Source organism: Crocuta crocuta, unplaced genomic scaffold (assembly GCF_008692635.1).
Source record: "Crocuta crocuta isolate KB4526 unplaced genomic scaffold, BGI_CrCroc_1.0 scaffold114, whole genome shotgun sequence".
Taxonomy (NCBI): domain Eukaryota; kingdom Metazoa; phylum Chordata; class Mammalia; order Carnivora; family Hyaenidae; genus Crocuta; species Crocuta crocuta.
The window spans coordinates 1-18268 of NW_027530000.1; the positions used below are offsets into that span (position 1 = coordinate 1).

Below are 18268 nucleotides of genomic sequence, written 5' to 3' on the forward strand. Positions count from 1 at the left end.
GTTCAGGCCCCACCAGCGGGAGCCCCTGACTGGGGGTGGGGAGAGGGGCTGGGGTCATCCCTGCTGGCTGTGCCTGGGGCAGGCAGGAGCCGTGCGGGACAGCTCAGGGCCACCGAGCCTGTGAGCCCTGCTTCTCTCCAGCCCCTGCAGCGCCTCCCCTCCCTGGCCCGCCAGCCCCGGGGAACCAGCTCCCGGGGCTCCTCTCTGGTTCCCTAACTTCTGTCTGGACCCTCTGTAGGAACCCCCCCCACGTGTCTTCCTCTGAAGCTCGGGCGGAGCTGGATGTCCTGCCGGGACCGGGACAGACAGCCTGGATTGAACAAAGAAAAGGGAAGCAGCATGACCGCCTCCCTCCCTGCCTAAGAACCAACCTCCCCCAAGTAAAGGGAACCGTCTGTGCGTCTGTGTCTGACTTTGCCCCCGAAGTAGCGTTGGGGCCCGGATCGCAAGGTCAGACAGTGCCCACCTCCCAGCCATCGTGCTGTGGGGTGGCCCTCGTGTGGGCCTCTCCTGCAGGCTGGCCGCGGTCAGCTGAGGCCGGCGGGGCGAGGAGGGGGGGCCGGGCATCCGGGCCAGGAATTCCTGGGGGCGCGTGGGAGGGATGCGGGCCAGCAGGCGGTCCCCGAGGAGAAGGGAGGCTCCCCCAGAGGTTACAGGAGGCTCCATGCAGCCGCCTGTTCCTCCAACCCAGGGCTTTTGGCTGGGCCGCGAGCCTGGGGCTGGACACGGCAGCGTGTGCAGCTGGCCGGGACCTGCCNGGGCCTGCCGTCCAGGCCGGGGGGGCTCTCACACCCCACCTGGAGCCCACGCGTGGCTGTGCTGCGCGTCAGGAGCACGGACTCCCCTCGCTGGAAAACGTAAACAACATGAAAGCGCATCAGGTAGAATGGGTTGGGGGGTCCGTGCAGGGTGGGGGGGGTTCCTGTGTGCCCTCCAAACCCACCTGGGGGCAGACTATTTTCTTTCAGCGTTTTGAATTTTACTCGTATAAGTGTCACATGCGTATGGAACAAAGCTGGGCCACGATACACAGAAGGTTCTTAGTTTAATTTCACTTTGTGCCATGAGCAGTGTCCTGGTGAATCTAGGGCCGCCCCCTGTTTTAAAAAGGGTTAGAGTAGCTCACCTTGCGGTCGTCCCGGGGTGAGGTCACCACCCTCGTCCGGTGGAGCCTGAGATGTCACCAGTGGGCTTCCTGCCTGGGGCGCCTTCGGTGTGGCTCTGGGCCACGTGGGCAGGCAGCGGGGCGGGGAAGACGCCTGCGGGTGGTGGACGCCCAGCACCGTGTTGTGAAGCAAACTGCGTGTTTCCTGTCACTGCGCCCCTGGACGTGCCTCCCACCAAAAGCTGTCCATCCCCTCGCTGCCGCACTGTGTGTCCGTCCCCTCGCTGCCACACTGTGTCACACTTTATTAAACAAACAGAATTCCTTCATTGAACGTAATGCTGGTCCATGTGCAAAATCCACTCTAAACTGTAATTTAATAGTAGGTTCATTTGAACCGAGGTCCAGACAGATTCTGCATATGGTGTGTGAATGCTGCGTCCCCCTAGTCCCACAGATGGGGACGTGGTCCTTCCCCTCCCCCACGTTGTGGCTTCCACCCCCAGGTCGACTGGCGGATGAAATCACGCCGGGGGTGTCTGTTCCGATGCCCTGTGTGCTGAGTTTAGGCTCCCACGCTGCTGCAGCTCGAAATGAAATCCAGTGGCTGCGTCGATTCCGGCTGGTTTGTCTCCGTGACTGCTTCGGAGGCGAAGCTGGCATTGGTCGTGTCGGGGGGCGGGTCCTGGCTGTCGCCTCGCTTCCCACGATGCTGAGGCCCACAGTGATTCAGGTGACAGTCCGCCCCCAGGTAAGTTTCACTGAACCTTCCACCTAAGGGTTTAACATCCGTAGAAATGATCAGAACTGATGTTTCAATAAGGTATTAAAACGTCTCTCTCACTTCCTCTGAAATTAATTTCTTGAGTTCGTCTCTTTTTTAAAGTAGGCTTCACACACAGTGTGGAGTCCAGTGCGGGACTTGAACTCATGACCCTGAGATCAAGACCTGACATGAGGTCAAGAGTCAGATGCTCAACCCACTGAGCCGCCAGGAGCTTCGAGTTCTTCTCTTTAGAAGAATGTTCCATGTTCGCGAGGACCATGGATTTGCCAGGAAGCGTGATTCATGTTGAAAAGGCAGGGTAAATACTTAAGTTTTTCCTTATCAGTTTTCAGAGTAACGAGTCGGCATCCTCGCAGCCTCCAGCGGGACAGGTCCTTGTGTCTGTCTGTCTGTCTGTGAGGCCTGCCTCCAGGACTTTGCTCTTGGCTTGTATTTTAATTGAGGTGAAATTCTCTTAACATAAAACTAAGCATTTTGAAGTGTATAAATCAGAGGCATTCAGGACACTTACAGTGCTGTTCCGCTGGCCCAGACAGCTCATCAGCCCTCCTTGCCTCCAGGCCAGCCCAGGACAGGCGCCAATCAATTTTCCATCTCTGCAGATTGGCATACTTTTTTTTCTAACTTTATTTATTTTGAGGTGGGGAGGAGGGGCAGAGAGAGAATCCCAAGCAGGCTCCACGCTGTCAGTGCAGAGCCTGATGTGGGGCTCGATCTCATGAACCATGACATCATGACCTGGGCCAAAATCAAGAATCTGGCGCTTAACCAACCGACCCCCCAGGCACCCCAGATTTTCACTCTGAACAATTCACATAAATGTAATCACATAGCAAGTGCCTTTTTGTTTCCGACTCCTTTCACTAAGTGTTTCCACGTCTCACCCGTGTTGCAGCGTGATTAGCACTGATTCCCTCGTGCGGCTGACCCCGTGCTCCGCGTGTGGGGAGACGGCTTGTTAATCCGTCCACTGGCTGACAGACATTCGGGTCGTTCTCAAACTCAGGCTGTTACGTGTAGTGTTGCTATGAATATTCATGTAGGAACATCAGGGTGGAATTGGTAATTCTACATTTAACTGTTTGAGGAAGTGCCCAGCTGTTTTCCGCACTGGCTGCACCATTTTGTGTTCCCGTCAACAACGTTGAGGTTTCTGCTTTCTTCACACCTTTGCCTGCACTTGTTATTTTCTGTTTTCAAAAATTATTATTACAGCCATCCTTCGGGGTGTAAACTGGAATCTCACTGTTGTTTTGTTTTGCTTTTCCCAGTGGCTACTGGTGCGTCTTTTCTTGTTGGCCATTTGTGTATCTTCTGTGGAGAAATGTGTGTTCAAGTCATTTGCCCAGTTTTTAATCGGGTTGTTTGTCTTTTGTTGTTGAGATGTAAGCATTCTTGATATATTCTGGATACTCAACCCTTAACAGATTTATGATTTGCACGCGCTGTCTCCATCATACAGGCTATCTTCCCGTTCACGGTAGCACCGTTGTTGTTAGAGACAGAGCGTGCAAGTGAGGGAGAGGGGAAGACAGAGACTCCCAAGCAGGCTCCGTGCTTGATGCAGAGCTTGAACTCACGAAACCACGAGATCATGACCTGAGCCGAAACCAAGAGTCAGCACCTAACCAACGGAGCCACCCAGGCGCTGCCCCCCGCCCGATAGTGTCTTTTAATGCACAAGGGTTTTAAATTTTGTTGAAGGCCAGTTTAGTTTTTCCTTTTGTTATCTATGATTTTGGTGTCATATGTAAGGATTCATTTTCAAATCTGAGGTCACGAAGTTTTCTCCAGAGAAATGTATGGTTTTAGCTCTTTTTTTTTTTAATGTTTTATTTATTTCTAGGAGAGAGAGAGAGAGAGCAGGGGAGGGTCAGAGAGAGAGGGAGTCACAGACTGAAACAGGCGCCAGGCTCTGAGCTGGCAGTCAGCACAGAGCCCGACGCGGGGCTCGAACCCACGAACCGCGAGATCATGACCTGAGCGAAAGTCGGACGCTTCACCGACTAAGCCACCCAGGCGCCCCTGGTTTTAGCTCTTAAATTTGGGTTTTGATCCATTTCGGTTAATCTTTGTGGAGTGAGATAGGGTTCCACCTTTTCTTGCGCATGGGTCACCCATTCGTCCCGATGCCATTTGGTGAAGGGACTCTTGTTTCCCCATAGAATGGACTTGGGACTTTTGTCAGAAACCTACTGAGCACTGGTGACGTGGGTTTGCGTCTGGACTCTCACTCCTATCCCATTCCTCTGTCGTTGTGCTAATTCTGCACTCTTTTTGATTACCGTGACTCTGTATAAGCTTTGAAATAGGGAAACGTCAGTCCTCCAACTTGGTTACTTTTCAAGATTGCCTCAGCTATTTAGGATAACTTGGAATCCTGTGTGCATTTTAGGATATGGTTTCCCATTTTTTGCCAAAAAAAAAAAAAAAAAGCCTTTGAGACTTTAGCAAATACTTCATCGAATCTGTAGATTGCTTTAGATAGTTTTGACTTAATGTTAAATCTTCAGTGAAGTAAGATTAGCTAACACATCCTTAGCCTCTTTGATTACCCTTATGTCATCGTTCTTACGGTGAGAACGTTAGGGCTCTGCCACGTCAGCAGCTTTCAAGTTCACCGCACGGTTTTGCTAACCGTGGTCACGTGCTGTACGTCAGCGCCCAGGAACTTACTCTTCTTAGACCTGAACGTTTGTAGCCTCTGATCAATGTCTTCCTACTTCTGTCACTCCCAGACCCTGGCAACCCCCATTCTACTCTATTTGTGTGGGTTTGATGTTTAAGATTCTGTCTGTAAGTTAGAGCCTAGAGAATCTTTTCTCTTATTTTTTAATGTTTATTTATTTTTGAGAGAGAGAGAGGGACAGAGTGTGAGCACGGGATGGGCAGAGAGAGATGGAGACACAGAATATGAAGCAGGCTCCAGGCTCCGAGCTGTCAGCACAGAGCCCGACATGTATCTTGAACCCACAACCACGAGATCGTGACCTGAGCTGAAGTTGGACGCTCAACCGACTGAGCCACCCAGGCCACCCCCTGTGATTTTTCATTACTGAGTCAGTCTCTTTACTTGTCATAGGGTCTCATCAGATTTTGTATTTCTTCTTGAGTCAGTTTCGGTGGTTTGTGTGTTCTAGAAATGTGTCCACTTCACGTAGGGTGTCTGTCTGTCAGTGGGCAGCTGTCCACAGTATTCTCACGTGGCCCTTTTCTTTCGCAAGCTAAAGGGTGATTGCAGTTGTTCCTGACGTTTAGGCTGGAATTTTTATGTCCCACTACAGTCATTATTCTTTTCATCCCTGCCCAGCAGGACGCATCGTGTGACTCCTGTGTCCTGCTGACACAGTTTCCTGACCCTTCGTGGCGGCCTTGCCTTACAAAACCTCACGGTGCCCCTGGCCGGGCACTCACACGTTCCCTGCCTCGGCCCCGCATCCGTTCTTCGGAGCCAGAGCCCATGCGTTCACAGTCATCCCTGCCTGCATCGCTTTTGGGTTCAGCTGGTGTGTAATGTTCAGGTCTTGGATTACATGTTACTCCACAGGGACACCTTCCCTACACCCCCAGATTTGGCCAAACGTCTCTCTCAGTACTTTGTCTCTGTGGTATTCAGCATGAAGTGGCTGGCGTGACCTGGTTGGAGTCTGGGCCTGTGGATACCAGGGCTGACCTGAGTTTGGGTCTTTCAGTGATGCTCCTGAGCCGGACAGCGGCTGCAGTTACGGAGGTAGATGGGGCGCCTGGGGGTTCAGTTGGGCGTCTGACTTCGGCTCAGGTCATGATCCTGTGGTCCGTGAGTTCAAGCCCCACATCGGGCTCGCTGCTGTCAGTGAAGAGCCCGCTTCGGATCCTCCGTCCCCCTCTCTCTGCCCCTCCCCGCTGGCGCGCGCTCAGAAGTGAATAAACATTAAGGAGTCGGAGCCTGGGGGCCTCGTGATGCGACCAGGCCCGACTGCAGCTGTGTTTGCCATCAGTACTCGGCCTTTTCAAGCACGCGAACAAGAGAAAAATAAAAAAGAGCCCTGTTTTCTTAAGTCAGCGAGAATCAGGTTTCAGTCTTGCAGCTAAGAGTCCAAACTTATAAAACGGGCTTCTCCAAGCTTTTCCGGATGCTTGTCCCCACCGCCTGTTACCATGACAACCACACGCACCGCACCGTGATAAGCTAGTGCCACGAATACAGAGGGTGAAGACGCAGCTTCTGCTCTGTCTCCCCCAAGCTTGTGTGTGTCTGCGTTTCGAGATTAGGTCCCTCGGCCATCAAACTTCCGGATGTCTCCCCGAGAAAGGCCAGCCTGAGGGGAGTGTAAGCCCTGAATGCACAGGCGCGGTGCAGGAAGAATCCAAACAAGTACGTCTACACTGGCCTGAGACACCTTCCTGACTTCCTGGGGGTTCACTCTGCTTTGGGATTTTCCCCTTGTTCATGGCCAGGCGTGTCCCTCTAATTCCGTGGGTCTGTCTACACCGGCCGTGTAGCCTCCCTCATGCCCACCGGTCGCCGCACTGAACTGGTATGTTTCTGTGAAGCCACAAAGGTTCTTTCCTGATTTGGGGTGCCGTACTGATTCCCCACTTCGTCCAAACTAACCGGTGATGTCCCCCTAACTCCCTGGATGGGTCTACTCTGAACAGGGGACACCCCCTAATACGCAGGCAGGGCTGCCGTCCCCCGGGGGGGGCTCCTCTAGTCCTCAGATGTCCCCCCGACCTGGCACTTCTCCCGTTCCCCAAGCGTGTCCGCCCTCACCCAGCCCCGCCAGGTGGACCCGCCGGACCTTGGGACGGCTCCCTACTTCCCCAGCTGTGTCTCCTCTGATGACCAGACGCTTCCTCTTCGGAAGTTTCCACCCGGGTCTGGGAGGTCTGCCGAATTCCCCGAGTGTGTCTCCACTGACACGGAACGTCTCCCTTATTCCCGGCTGACCTGCCCCCGACCTGTGAACTGGCCACAGCACCCCAAGGGTGTCTCCCGGGACACGGGACGCCCCCTAGGCTCTCAGGTGTGCCTGCCTTTACCCTCCGTTCCCAAGCTGTGTCCGCTCTGACTTAGATGTTCCCCCTTACTCCTCGCGTGTCCACGCTGGCCTCAGACGCCTCCCTAATTCTCAGGAGCGTCTGCACTGACCTGGGACGTCACTGATGGCCTAGAAGAGTCCCCCCTGCTGTGACATCTCTCACACCCCCAGGCGTGTCAGTGCTCAGCAGGGGTGTTCCGGCAACCCCCATATGCATCCGCTCTTCTAGAATATTTTCCTAATTCTCTGGTTTGCCTATCCTGACCTGCTATGGCCGCTAATTCCCCGGTGTGTTGACTTTGACCTGATGTCTTCCTAGTTCTCTAGGTGTGTGTCCTTGACCTTGGAAGCCCTCACAATATTCCCAGTGTCTATACTGACTTGAGTTGTTTCCCTATTTATCAAATGTTTCTACTGGGGTGTGGGTTTTCTCCCTAATTCCCCATTTTTCCACACTGACCAGGGATATGTTTCTAGTTATCCAGATGTGTCTACACTGCTCGGGATGTGATCCTGATTCCCCGGGTTTGTGTACTGTGTTCTGGTCTCTTTCTCATATTACTCAGTTTTGTCCCCCTCAGTACCCCAGTTTTGGCTACTCTGACCCCAGAATCTGTGATGTACGTGTAACCTGACCTGGTAGGTAACACGGATTATTCCGTGTGTACCGCGACCCCTCATCTCTGTCTGTAATTACATCCACATAGCTCTCTGACTTCTCACTACCTGCTTGTGTCATCCCGACCTGGGATACGTCCTCATTTCCTCAGGTTTGTCTACGCTAACCTGAGATCTCTCCATCATTCCTGAGTCGTGTCTACACGGACCTTGGAAATCTCACTAACCCCATTACTGTGTCCACACTGACAGGAACGTCTCCCTAATGTCCCAGACGTGCTTACTGTGACCAGGACGTCTCTGAGCTTCCACAGGTGTTTCCACACTCTTCTAGAACGCTTCCCCCGCTCCCCACGTGTGTATCCACTGATTGGTGACATCTCTGTGACTACCGGTGTGTCCTCTCTGCCGCCCTGACTCTGTAGGTGTGTCTCATCTGGAATGTTTCCTATGCCAGCATATATCCGTCCCTAATTCACTGTGTCCACACTGACCAGGGATCTCGCCCTCATTGCCCTGAGGATTGTGGGTCCACAGTAGGCTGAGAGATCTCCCTAATTCCCTGTATGTATACACTGGTCTTGGGACGTGTGTTAGATCCCCAGGTGTGTGTCCTGACGTGAGACGCCTAATCCACAGATGTGCCAGCAAGGACTCGGGACATCCCGTGTGTCTACTCTGACAGCGCTATTTACCTAATTCTTCAGTTTCGTCTACAGCGAACTAGATGCCTTCCTAATTGCCCATGTGCTTACACCGGCCTGTGATCTCTCTGATTTCACAGGACGGTGTACGCTGGCTTCGGGTGTCTCCATGACCACTCAGACCAGTCTGCTCAGACCTGAGAGGTCAGTCTAATAACCCAGGTGCGTCTCCACTCGTCTGGGATGTTGGTGTAAATCCCAGATTGTGTCTCCCGTGACCTGGGATGTCTCTAGTTCCCAGGGCATGGAATGTAACCAGTGGTGTTTTCCTGGTTTCTCCGGTGTGTACACGGACCCGGGGGGTCTCTGTAATTCTCCTTGTGTATCTCCCATGACGGGGGATGTCAGCCTGTTCCTTCACTTCGTCTTCTTTGCCCTCAGATAGCTCCCCAATTTTGCCCACGTGTGTCTGCCCAGACGTGGATGTCTACCTCGTCACCCACGTGTCCACGCGCACCTTGAGTATTGCCGTATTTCTCCGGTTGTTTCTACGCTGAGCTAGGCTGTTTCTCTACTTCCCCACGTGTCCAATGCGGTCTGGCTGTTCAATTCCCCGGGCTTGACCACACTGAGGAAGGATGTCTCTCTTCCTAGTTGATTACTCTGAACTGGCTTGTATTCCGTCTTCCCCAGGTGTTTACCCTGCCCAGTGATGCCTCCCAGATTCTGCATGTGTCCACTGTGATGTGGGATGTCTCCCTAATTCCACAAATGTGTCTACACGGACCTGGAACACAACTCTAGTTATTCAGGAGTCTACCTTGTCACAGGATGTCTGCCTAACTTCACAGGAATGTCTATACCGAATGAGAATGACTCCCTAGGGCCCCGGGTGTGTCTGTTATGACGTGGGATGTTTCTCTAACTCCCCAGTCGTGTTTACTCTGACTCGGGAGATTTCCCGAATCCCCCAGGCATGTCTACACTGACCTACAATGTTTCCCTAATTCCCCAGGTTAATCTACTCTTATCAAGGATGTCTGATTCCTTTCTTTCTACTTTGATCTTGCAGGTCTCCCTAATTCCCTAGCATTTCCTACCTGACGTGTGATGTCTCCCTAATTCCCTGTTTGTGTCTACTTGAATGTTAGTGGTCGCTCTAAATTTCCAGATATTTCTAATTACCTGCGGTTGGAGGGGGGGGGTTCTCCCTAATTCCCCAGGTGTGTCTGGGATGTCTTCTGGTTGTCCTAGAGGTGTTTGTATTGACCTTTGATATCGTCTTAATTCCTCAGGTATGTCTACACTGACCTGGTAAGTCTGTAGTTCCCTCAGTGTGTCTACTTGACCTGGAATGTCTAAATCCTTTGAAATATCTATACTGACTGGAAGTGTTTCCTTAACTGCCGAGTTGTGACTGCACCGAATGTGGATGGCTGCCGGCTTCCCCGAGGGCCCCCGAGAGCACCGTACTTCCCTCGGACGCCTGCTGATACCTGCCTGGCTGTGTCTCCACGATAAACCCGAGGTGTCTGTTCTGACCCTGAATCCGAGCTCCGGGTTCGGTCTCCTGGGACTCGGGAGTCCTCCTCATCCCCCGGGTGTGTTGACTCTGACACTGTACGTGTCCCCAGGTGCGTGTTCCCTGACCTGGCGTGACTTTCTCTTTCCCAGTGTGGTCTCCACGACACGAGAGGCCCCTCTCTTCCCTAAGACGTGTTTATTCGGACCTAAAATGTTGGAGGTGGTCACCAAGGGGACGTGCCCGCCAGCTGCCGCACGAGCTACACCGGGCAGTTGGAGGCTCGTCACCCCCCCCATCAGACTGTGCCTTCTGCTCGCCCCCTCTGCTTTGTTCCCAGAAGCTGCCCCGAGGACACAGCCTCGATCGCGATGTGGTGCTGAGACGGTCTAGACGGCGACATGGGACTGAGCCCCGTGAAGGCCTCTGTACCAACTTCCAGCGTTCGGCGAGCGGGTGAAGAGACCTACTCGTCAGCATCGACCCAGGACCCTGTGAATGTGAGTTCTCGTGCCTGGGAAGCTCCAGGGTGGCAGCCCTGACTCTCCGGTGTGTCTGACTCCGACCGTGGATGTCTCCCTCCATCTCCGGTGAGTCTGCTATTCCCCTGGGTCCCCAGGAGCATGTGCACCGGTGTAGGCGGTCTCCAGGGCCACAGCCGTGTCCACTCGGACGTGGGGACCCACCTAGTTCCCCAGCCGTGTCTTCTCTGCTGTGGGTGCTGCTCAAATCCCTGATCTGGTATGTCTCCCTCGTTCCCGAAGGGCGTCACCTTGACTCAGGATGGCTCCCTACTTCTCCACGTGTGTCTACACAGACCTGGGCTATCTCTCTAAGTCCCCAAGTGTGTCTATTATGACCAAAGATGTCTCTTTTATTCCCAGGTGTGTCTACACTGCCCCAAACATCCCCTTGTTTTCCAGGTGTGTCGACTCTGACGCGGTGTACTTTCATAGATCCACGGGTCTTTTTAAAATTCTTTTTATTTTTTCTAGGAGAGAGAGAGAGAGCGTGAGCAGGGGAGGGACAGAGACAGAGGGAGACACAGAATCCAAAGCANTGAAAGCTGCCACCCCCCAGCCCGGAGTGACCTGCCCCCGTCGTCCCTCCCTGCCCCCCACGTAGGATGCCGGTTTCAGGTTTCGCCTGGGAAGCTCCAGGGTGGCAGCCCTGACTCTCCGGTGTGTCTGACTCCGACCGTGGATGTCTCCCTCCATCTCCGGTGAGTCTGCTATTCCCCTGGGTCCCCAGGAGCATGTGCACCGGTGTAGGCGGTCTCCAGGGCCACAGCCGTGTCCACTCGGACGTGGGGACCCACCTAGTTCCCCAGCCGTGTCTTCTCTGCTGTGGGTGCTGCTCAAATCCCTGATCTGGTATGTCTCCCTCGTTCCCGAAGGGCGTCACCTTGACTCAGGATGGCTCCCTACTTCTCCACGTGTGTCTACACAGACCTGGGCTATCTCTCTAAGTCCCCAAGTGTGTCTATTATGACCAAAGATGTCTCTTTTATTCCCAGGTGTGTCTACACTGCCCCAAACATCCCCTTGTTTTCCAGGTGTGTCGACTCTGACGCGGTGTACTTTCATAGATCCACGGGTCTTTTTTAAATTCTTTTTATTTTTTCTAGGAGAGAGAGAGACAGCGTGAGCAGGGGAGGGACAGAGACAGAGGGAGACACAGAATCCAAAGCAGCTCCAGGCTCCGAGCTGGCATCACAGTTTGACGCAGGCCTCGAACCCACAAACCCTGAGATCATGACCTGAGCCGAAGGTGGACGCTTAACCGACTGAGCCCTCAGGCGCCCCAATTCACAGGTGCTTTTATCTTGATCTGGGTGTTTCCGTAGTTCCCTAGGAATGTTTACACTGACTTCAGAGGATTCCCTAATTCCTCGGGGGAGTCAGCACTGACCGGGGTCTGTGCCGTGTGCCTTCTCTGACCTGGGGCGGCACGTGGGACCCCAGGGGTTTTGCTCTAATCTTACTTTCTCTGTCCGTACAGATGCGTCCGCCCGGATCCGGGATGGCGCGCTCCTATCCCGAGGACGCCTACCGCGGCCTGGGACGTCTGCTTTCCGGAGCGTCGGCCCTGACCGGGGTATCCCCCGAGTTCCCCACGTGTGTGTATACTTGGCTGTCTACACCACTGTGGGGGGTCTCCCTAATTGTCCGGGCACGTTTTCTCAGGAGAGATCGCCTTAATTCTGGTTGTGTGTCTCCCTGTTCTCCTGGATTTTCTTACATAGCTCCTGATATTCCAGGTGTGTCTACACTCGCGTGGCCGTATCTGTGGCTTAGGTGTGTTGCCTTTCTAACTGCAGCAGTGTCTGTCCTGACCAGTGATGGCTCTCTAGACCCCCCTGTGTGTCTACACTGACTTGGGACAAATGTCTAACAGGGCGAGAGGATCTAAACTGAAATGGGTGATCTCCCGGGTCCCCACGTGTGTCTGCCCTGCCTGGGATGTCTTCCCAGTGACGCAGGCATGTCTACACCGCGACTACCCTCTGCTTCCCCATGGGTGTCTACTCTGGCTTTGGTGTCTCCAGCCTGTCCCAAGTGTGCTTACACGGTCTTCGGATGCTTCACCAATACCCCGGGTGTGTGTATTCTGACGTGGGGTATTTGCTTACCGCCCACAAGGGCACTTCTACCCTGCGATGTCTCCCTACTTAACCAAACACGTCTACACAAAACTGAGATGTCCCCTACATCTCAAGATATGACACTGACGTGGGCTGTCCTGTCATTCCCACAGCTCTGTGTTCACCGACACGGGATGTGTCCCTACCGCAAGTGTGTCCGCGCTGACCTGGGACAGCTTCCTAATTGTGCAGGTGTCCCTCGCGAACCTGGGATAACTCCACATACATCAGAGGTGTCTACGCAGACCGGGCAGATCTTCCTAATTCCCTACTTGTGTCTACACGACCTGGGAGAACTCCCTAATTCCCTGGCGCGTCCACACTGTCATTAGATGCCCCATATCGCTGTCTGTTGAGCGCGGTGTGGGATCCCCCGGACTCCCCAGCTGTGCCGCCTCCGAGCTGCCCCTGGAAACTCCCCCTCGCTTCCCAGCTGCGTCTTCCGTGCTCTGGGCCTTTCCAGCTCCCTCGTGCCCGCTTAGTGCTCCGGGCGCGTGCACGCAGCCCTCGGACGGCTCTCTGCATGCCCGGGAGCATCTGCAACGACCTTGGGTGTGTCCTTCCCGTCCCAGCTCTGTCCCGCAGACCTGGGACGTCACTTTATTCACTGGGTGTTTCTACGCTAACCTGTGATGTCTCCCTGTTCCCCGGTTTTGTGGATTTTGACACTGGCGGTCTCCCTAGTTACACGAGTGTGTCTACTCTGGTCTCCGGATGTTTCCCCAACCCCCTGGGACGTCACACTGAGAGGTGATGGCTCTGCGTATCCGGCGGGTCTCCGTACTTCCCCTGTGTCTCTGCTCAGACCGTGGATGTTTTTCTAAATCTCCAGGTACGTCCCCCCTGACCTGGATAGTTCCCGAACCCCTTGGACAGTCTGAACTGACCGTGCATTTCTTCCCGTTTCCTGTGGTGTGTCTTCTGTGACCAGACAGGTCTCCTTAAATCCCCTGGTGTCTCCCTACTTTCCAAAGTATGTCTCCACTGACCTCGAAACCCCTCAATTTCCCCAGGGTGGTCTACACCGACCTGGGACGTCTCCCTAATTCTTAATGGGGGTCTTTTGTGACTTGGCAGATCCACGTATTCCCGAGGAGTGTGTATCCTGCCCTGCTGTGTATACATAGTTCCTTACGTGAGTCCACACTGACCCTCAGCTCACTAATTCCAAGCAACCAGTGCTCTTTCGTGGGATGCTCCCTGGGCTGTCTTTCTCTCCGTGTTTGTCTGTCCTCACCTGGGACACACCTCTCATACCCCAGGGGGGTCATCCCTCGCCCGGGATGACTCCCAAGTGCCCGGGTGTTTCTACCCCTACCTGGGATGTACGCACAACAGCTCGTGTATGTGCGCAGAAACGGGATTATTCTGACACGTCCTGTGTGCGTGCTTTCCTCTAGGACGGCCCCTCGGTCCCCCAGGCAAGTCTGTCCACCCGGGCTCGGACCCGATTCCGCGGGTGAGCCTGCTCGGGCCCCAGTCGCGTTCTCTCACTTGGTACGTCTCCCCCCTCGTCCTCCGTGTGGGTCTGGAGAGTCTGCGCTAAACTTCCCTCAGGTATCGACAGGGGTGACTCTTACTCAGGACCTTACTCTCTGCCTGCCCGAGTGTCTTCCCCGAGCTGTGACGTCTAATTCCTCACATGCCACGTCTTGCCTCCCGGGTGGGATGGCTGCTTCCTGGGTGGGTCGTCTGTAAACCGGGCGGCCTCCCTGCTCGCGCAGGTGTGTCTGTGCCCAGTTTCCAGTCAGGGCTCCACTGGCCTTAGATGGCCTCCGATTCCCTAGTCATGTCTACACTGGTTCTGGAAGTATACCGACCTCTCCAGGCGCCTGCGAGTACCTGGTAATCTGCCTGCTTCCCCAGAGGCAGTGCCCTTGACCTGGCGTATTTCCCTGCTTCCTTAGCCGAAGCTACGCCGACCTGTGCTGCCTCCGTCATGTCCCAGGGCTGCCTCTGACTTTGCGGGGTCTCCGTTTCTGTGCCTTCTCTTATCTTGGACGTCTTCTCACCAGGTGTCCCTACGGTCGTCTGGGATGTCCCCAAGTGCACCAAGTATCTACCCGACCTGGGCTGCAGGCCTGATTCCCCGGGAGCGTCCACCCTGGCCCGGGAGAGGCGTCCTACGTGGAGCTACACGTGGCTGGGGTCCTCCCTAAGCCTCCAGGTTTGTCTACTTGAATTTGGTTACGTCTCCCAAGTTCCCCAGGCGGGTCTACACTGAACTGCAGTGTCCCCCTAATTCACAAGGTACTTCTCCTTTACCTGGGATCGTCTCTCGTCACCGAGTGTGTCCTAAACTTGGATTATCTCTCGTTCCCAGGTGTTCCTGTAGCAAACCTGGAGGGCTTCTCGCCGCCTCAGGTGTGCCTCGACTGACTGGGCCTGTTTCCTGAACGCCCGGAGTGTGTCTGTCCCGGCTTGGGACGCCACTCTGATTTCTACTCTAATCTTCAGTGACCCGGAATGACTCCGTTTCCCCAGATAGGTCAACCCTGATCTGGCTGTCACTCTACTCACTGTGTCTTCTCTGTTCCCCTGAAATGTCAGCCAAGATCAGGGATGTCGCCTAATTCACAACAGGTGACTCTCTAACCTGGCACAGATCTTCATTTTCCCATTTGCTTCTACTCTGACCTCCTCGGTCTCTAAGTCCCCAGGTCGTCTGCACGGACCTGGGGGATCTTTTTCCGGTGCGTCTACTCTGACCAGCAACGTCTCCTCGGTGAGTGTGCGCCCACCTGGCCTGGGCCCCTGGCTCCCCAGGACCCTGCGCTGGTGTGGGCGGCCTCCCGTGGTCCCCGTGAGGTTCTGTGCTGACGTCAGACGTCCGGTCTCCCAGGTGTGTCTACTGGGACCTGCGATGTCCGAGTCTCCGGTCTTGTCACCCCTGCCTTGGGGGTGATTCCCAGTTTCGTCACCTGCGTTGTCTCCCTAGCGCCCCAGCTGTGCCTGCTTCGACCTTGGATGTCTCCTTCCACAGGTTTGTCACTTCTTGCCTGGGATGTCCACCTTACTGTAGGGTGTCTTCTTAGTCCCCGGGGGTGCATGGTGCCTCCCTGCTTCACGTGGTGTGTCTGCACTTACCTGGGCCATCTAGTCCTTCAGGTGGGTCTGCTAGGAAAGGAGAATTCCGAGAGCCTTACTGGAGCTTTACTCGAGCTGCAGATCTTCCTGAGAAGCCAGCATTTTGGAAACAGGGATACATTCGCCCTGCAAGTGGCTAAGCAGCCGCCCTCAGCTGTGACAGCTCCGTCTGAAAAGCGTGAATGTGCAAGTGCATCACTTTCCATTGTAATTGGAATTAGTAATTTACATAGCTTTTCAATACATCCGCTGGCTTGAATACAGCTGATTAGCTTGGAACCTATCAAGTCAAGCTGACACGAAGAAAGCTTAAGTTTTGTTTAAAACTGGAGTTAGTAGCATTTTTGGAAGCAGGACAGTTTTAGAGCCTGGCTAGGAGTCTGGCGTAGGGGCATATCCAACCAGTGGTCTCCGTTTCATTTGTTTTTTTAAGATTTTATTTTATTTTTGAGAGAAAGCACGAGCGAGGGGGAGAGAGAATCCCAGGCAGGCTCCATGCTCAGCGTGGGTCTCAATGCGGGGCTCGATCCCACAACCCCGGGATCACGACCCAAGCCGAAATCAAGACTGGACACTTAACCGACTGAGCCACCCAGACGCCTCTCTATTAAAAAAAAGATTAGGGGCGCCTGGGTGGCTTAGTCGGTTAACTTTCACTTAGGTCACGATCTCGCGGTTCGTGGGTTCGAGCCCCGCGTCGGGCTCTGTGCTGACTGCCAGCTCGGAGCCTGGAGCCTTTTTCAGTCTGTGACTCCCTCTCTCTCTGACCCTCCCCTGCTCGCGCTCTCTCTCTCTCTCTCTCCTAGAAATAAATAAAAATATTTAAAAAAAAAATTATCCTTCCTGGGCACCTGGGTGGCTCAGTGGGTTGAGCATCTGACTTCAGCCCAGGTCATGATGTTGTGGTTCACAAGTTTGAGCCCCGTGTCAGGCTCTCTGCTACCAGCGCGGAGCCCGCTTCAGATCCTCTGCCTTCTCTCTCTCTGCATCTCCCCTGCTCACCCTCTCTCTCAAAGATAAACATTAAAATAAAAACCAGCCCCTTACTGTTGAACTGAGAGTGGGCGACTGCTGACCGGCACTCTGGGTTGTCACACGACCCTTCTGAAGATCTCATGAGGCTGTTCCGGAAATCCTTGTTTGTGTAGTTTTTTCTCTTCCGTTCACGTGGAGATCCTTTGATTAGTGTTTACTAAAGAGCATTGAAGACTCTTGAAAAGATACACAATAAGAGGGTTATTATTACAGAAATAACCGGAGGATAATATCAAATGTTTGGAAAATACCCCAAATCCAAGGTTCCCATTTGCCCAAATTTAACCAGCCAAAAAATTCACATTGGTTATAGTGAGATTGTTTTTACTTTTGCAAGCCAATCTGCATTGTTTTTTTATCATGTGTAATTGGGTTTCAATTTTTTTCTGAGTTATTTATGAAAGCAAACACGATGGGGCTCAGTCGGTTGAGCGTCCGACTCTAGATTTCAGCCCCTGATTCCAGGGTCGTGGGATTGAGCCCTGTGCTCTGTGCTGACATCACGGAGCCTGCTTGGGATATTCTCTCTCTGCCCCTTCCCGCACCCCCCCCCAGTTGTGCATATGCATAATAAATATTAAAAACCCACGATGTAAAAGTGGTAACAGATTCTTACTGTAACTGTAGATATTTTGCAGTAGAAAGTCACTCCTAGAGAGCTGCAAGCGTGTCAGTTAGACCCGCCAAGGGAATTTTGGAGAAATAGCTTACAAAGGTGGGCACTCCTGGGCAACTAGGCCAAAATCCCAGATTAGAGCAGAAAAGCACGTTGGGAACTACAGAGACGTCCCGTCAGTATCGACACGCAGTCAGAGTAGACCCATCCGGGGAATAAGGTCCACCTCCCGGGTAGGAGGAGTCACATTAGGGCTTAGAGAGAAACTCTAGGTCAGGGGAGGCCGATCTGGGACGAAGGGATCATCCTGAGTCACATTTAACTCATCTGGAGAATTATGAAGACGTCCCATGTGAGTGTGGCCACATCAGGGAGTAAGAGATTACATCAAAGGTCAGAATAGACACACGTGGGATATTAGGTAGATGTCCTGGAGTGTAGACACTCTGGGGTAGAGAGTTCAGATAAGAGTAGGGGAAAAGAGGGGCGCCTGGATGGCTCAGTCAGTTAAGCATCCGACTTCGGCTCGGGTCATGATCCCACGGTTCGGGAGTTCGAGCCCCGCACTGGGTCTGTGCTGACAGCTCGGAGCCTGGAACCTGCTTCAGATTGTGTGTCTCCCTCTGCCCCTCCCCCGCGCATACTCTGGCTCTCTTTCAAAAATAAATAAGACTTTAAAAAAAAAAGCAGGGAAAAGCTATCCAGATAAATGTACACACATGATTATTAAGGAGAAGTCCAGGTTCAGCCTGCAGACACCAGGGTAAAAAGGGCGACAGTTCCGGATCAGGGAGCTGGAGAATTAAAGGCCTCTGAGGGAAGAGAACACACACCTGGGGAAACGCATTTCTCAGGTTGCTACAGAAATGCTTGAGGAATCAAGGAGACCTCCTAAGTCATGGTGCCTGCCCCTGGGGACACAAGGGGACACCTTATGTCAGGATAGACACAACCTGGGATATTAGGGAAACAGCCCTGGTCAAAAGAGATGCACCTATTTCATAATAAAGTAGATACCCCCATCTGTGTAGACACATCTGTATTATTAAACAGATATCCTAGTAGAGGTAGACCTACCTGGGGAATTAAGGAGACATTCCAGGTTAGTGTAGACATTCCACATCAAAGTAGAAACAGAGGAGAATTAAGGGAATGTCACACATCTGTGCAGACACATCTGGGGAATTAT

At 53.5% G+C, this 18268-nt stretch overlaps 2 long non-coding RNA genes across 3 annotated transcripts; both read left to right on the plus strand.

The window, feature by feature from the left end:
- Positions 1–13031: 13031 nt before the first annotated feature.
- LOC144231172 (uncharacterized) lies at positions 13032–14435 on the plus strand. Of its 2 annotated transcripts, XR_013335003.1 has the most exons (4): positions 13032–13173; positions 13419–13476; positions 13742–13838; positions 14357–14435. It is a non-coding gene; the product is annotated as an uncharacterized LOC144231172 (long non-coding RNA). The 2 variants fall into 2 exon arrangements; XR_013335002.1 differs by lacking the exon at positions 14357–14435 and having other exon boundaries at positions 13742–13919.
- On the plus strand, positions 14426–15499 carry LOC144231170 (uncharacterized). The gene is made up of 3 exons (XR_013335001.1): positions 14426–14508; positions 14665–15066; positions 15184–15499. It is a non-coding gene; the product is annotated as an uncharacterized LOC144231170 (long non-coding RNA).
- The last annotated feature ends 2769 nt before the right edge of the window (positions 15500–18268 follow it).